This window comes from Triticum aestivum, chromosome 6A, assembly GCF_018294505.1.
Source record: "Triticum aestivum cultivar Chinese Spring chromosome 6A, IWGSC CS RefSeq v2.1, whole genome shotgun sequence".
NCBI lineage: Eukaryota > Viridiplantae > Streptophyta > Magnoliopsida > Poales > Poaceae > Triticum > Triticum aestivum.
The window spans coordinates 568,760,955-568,765,198 of NC_057809.1; positions in this window are offsets into that span (position 1 = coordinate 568,760,955).

The following is a 4,244-nucleotide window of genomic DNA, read 5'->3' on the forward strand; positions in this document are numbered from 1 at the left end:
TGTTTGTAATTTGGAAAATGTTCATGTTGCCAAGTATATTTGGCAATACATAGTTATCAGTTTTTGAAAAGTTCAAACAAATCAATAAAAATGTTTCGACGTTGCATTATATTCTTTAATATTCACGCTGACCATTGGTTAACATGACGCGTTTGTTTGAGTGGCTATCGATATGTGGTCTAGTCTTTGAGGTCGTGTGTTCGATCACTCCCATACTGGGCCTGCTCCGCATCCGGCACATCGAGCTAAGTCGGCTTGTTCAAAATAAAGGACACCATAACTTATTGACTTCCATGTGGCAATAAGAGAGAATATGACGGTAATTATAATTGAAATAAATTATGTACGTGCCAATACAAGAGAATACGGACATGTGGGGGTCTTGATCGATTCTTATAATGAGCTGGAGGCATGCAATTTTATTATCCCATTGCAAAGCACGGGCATGTGTGCTAGCAATTTATCTATATCGATACCTACTAATGCTAATACTAATACTAATACTAATACTAACACTAATAAAGCAAGGTGCGTTTCTCTGATTTTTTTCATCCGTACACCGCAAATAGATTATTATTTTTCTATCCGATGTGGTACTAAATCTTCTATGTTCGTGCAAAAACAATTCGTGCAGAATTTTGTATATGGGACGCGCGCACTATGGCCCCGTAAAGTCAGCCCATTTTTTCCTGCCCATGTAGTAACAAAAAAACCTATTTCCCGCACAAGGCGGTATATATTTTAAGGTACGCACAGGGCGCCCAAAACTCAACGGCCCATTTATGCTTGTGTTTTGTTTCCCTTTTTCTTTTTCTATTTCATTCTCTTTTTGTTTCCTGTTTCTTTTTTTTTGCCATTCTAAGTCTATTTTTATTTTATTTTGAAATTCAAAATTTTCTCAAAAAATCGCAATTTCATTTTCATTCAGAAATTCATAAGAAATGACGAATTACATAAATGTGTTCCTATTATAAAAAATGTTTGAATTTTTATTTGTGCTAAAAAAATTTCAAAAATTTAAAAATATCCCCATTTGTGAAAAAATGATTGTATTTTTCTAAAAAGTCAATATTTAGAAAAATGCATTTTAAAAATGTTCCAAATTCGGAAAATATGCTTGTGTTTTGTTTCCATATTTCTTTTTCTGTTTTGTTCTCTTTTTGCTTTCTATTTATTTTTTATTTTGCTCATTGTAAGTTTTTTTTCCTTTTTTTTGAAATTCAAAATTTTCAAAAAATGTTCGCAATTTCATTTTTATTCAAAATTTCATAAAAAAAATTACGAATTACATAAATGTGTTCCTAAAATAAAAATGTGTGAATTTTTTTGTTGTGCCATAAACAGTTCAAAATTGAAAAAATATTCCCATTTGTTAAAAAATGACGGTATTTTTTAGAAAAATCAATATTTAGAAAAATGCATTTTAAAAATGTTCCAAATTGAAAAATATTTTGTTTTCGCGACAAGTTCAAAAATTGAAAATAATGTTTTCGTTAAATAAAAAAATTTACTATAACTTTTCTGAATCTTCAAAACATGTTCCTATTTTTAAAAATTGTTTGCAACTTAAAAAATGTTCGTAGTTTGATAAAAGGTTCACGTTTTTAAGAAATGTTTGTGAATTTCAGGAAATGTTCCATTCAATTTTTTTATTCTTGCTTTGTCCAAAAATGTATGAAATTTAGAAAAAAATTGTTTGTAATTTGGAAAATGTTCATGTTGCCAAGTATATTTGGCAATACATAGTTATCAGTTTTTGAAAAGTTCAAACAAACCAATAAAAATGTTTCGACGTTGCATTATATTCTTTAATATTCACGCTGACCATTGGTTAACACGACGCGTTTGTTTGAGTGGCTATCGATATGTGGTCTAGTCTTTGAGGTCGTGTGTTCGATCACTCCCATACTGGGCCTGCTCCGCATCCGGCACATCGAGCTAAGTCGGCTTGTTCAAAATAAAGGACACCATAACTTATTGACTTCCATGTGGCAATAAGAGAGAATATGACGGTAATTATAATTGAAATAAATTATGTACGTGCCAATACAAGAGAATACGGACATGTCGGGGTCTTGATCGATTCTTATAATGAACTGGAGGCATGCAATTTTATTATCCCATTGCAAAGCACGGGCATGTGTGCTAGCAATTTATCTATATCGATACCTACTAATGCTAATACTAATACTAATACTAATACTAACACTAATAAGCAAGGTGCGTTTCTCTGATTTTTTTCATCCGTACACCGCAAATAGATTATTATTTTTCTATCCGATGTGGTACTAAATCTTCTATGTTCGTGCAAAAACAATTCGTGCAGAATTTTGTATATGGGCCGCGCGCACTATGGCCCCGTAAAGTCAGCCCATTTTTTCCTGCCCATGTAGTAACAAAAAAACCTATTTCCCGCACAAGGCAGTATATATTTTAAGGTACGCACAGGGCGCCCAAAACTCAACGGCCCATTTATGCTTGTGTTTTGTTTCCCTTTTTCTTTTTCTGTTTCATTCCCTTTTTGTTTCCTGTTTCTTTTTTTTGCCATTCTAAGTCTAATTTTATTTTATTTTGAAATTCAAAATTTTCTAAAAAAATCGCAATTTCATTTTCATTCAGAAATTCATAAGAAATGACGAATTACATAAATGTGTTCCTATTATAAAAAATGTTTGGATTTTTATTTGTGCTAAAAAAATTTCAAAAATTTAAAAATATCCCCATTTGTGAAAAAATGATTGTATTTTTTAAAAAAGTCAATGTTTAGAAAAATGCATTTTAAAAATGTTCCAAATTCGGAAAATATGCTTGTGTTTTGTTACCATATTTCTTTTTCTGTTTTGTTCTCTTTTTGCTTTCTATTTCTTTTTTATTTTGCCCATTCTAAGTTTATTTTCTTTCTTTTTTTTGAAATTCAAAATTTTTGAAAAATGTTCGAAATTTCATTTGTATTCAAAAATTCATAAAAAATTACGAATTACGTAAATTTGTTCCTATAATAAAAATGTGAGGATTTTTTTTGTGCCATAAACAGTTCAAAATTGAAAAAATATTCCCATTTGTTAAAAAATGACTGTATTTTTTAGAAAATTCAATATTTAGAAAAATGCATTTAAAAATGTTCCAAATTGAAAAATATTTTGTCTTCGCGACATGTTCCAAAATTGAAAATAATGTTTTCATTAAAGAATTTTTTTTACTAAAACTCTTCTGAATCTTCAAAACATGTTCCTATTTTTTAAAAAAATCGCAACTTAAAAAATGTTCGTAGTTTGATAAAAGGTTCATGTTTTTAAGAAATGTTTGTGAATTTCAGGAAAGGTTCCATTCAATTTTTTTATTCTTGCTTTGTCCAAAAATGTATGGAATTTAACAAAAAACTGTTCGTAATTTGGAAAATGTTCACGTTGCCAAGTATATTTGGCAATACATAGTTATCAGTTTTTGAAAAGTTCAAACAAATAAATAAAAATGTTTCGACGTTGCATTATATTCTTTAATATTCACGCTGACCATTGGTTAACATGACGCGTTTATTTGAGTGGCTATCGATATGTGGTCTGGTCTTTGAGGTCGTGTGTTCGATCACTCCCATACTGGGCCTGCTCCGCATCCGGCACATCGAGCTAAGTCGGCTCGTTCAAAATAAAGGACACCATAACTTATTGACTTCCATGTGGCAATAAAAGAGAATATGATGGTAACTATAATTGAAATAAATTATGTACGTGCCAATACAAGAGAATACAGACATGTGGGGGTCTTGATTGATTCTTATAATGAGCTAGAGGCATGCAATTTTATTATCCCGTCGCAAAGCACGGGCATGTGTGCTAGCAATTTATCTATATCTATACCTATTAATGCTAAAACTAATACTAATACTAATACTAATACTAATATATACTAAGAAAGCAAGGTGCGTTTCTCTTTTGTTTCCCTTTTTCTTTTTCTGTCCCATTCTAAGTCTATTTTTTATTTTATTTTTAAATTCAAAATTTTCTAAAAAAATCGCAATTTCATTTTCATTCAAAAATTCATAAGAAATGACGTATTACATAAATGTGTTCCTATTATAAAAATTGTTTGGATTTTTTTGTTGTGCTAAAAAAATTTCAAAAATTTAAAAATATCCCCATTTGTGAAAAAATGACTGTATTTTATTAAAAAATCAATATTTAGAAAAATGCATTTTAAAAATGTTTGAAATTCGAAAAATATGCTTGTGTTTTGTTTCCATATTT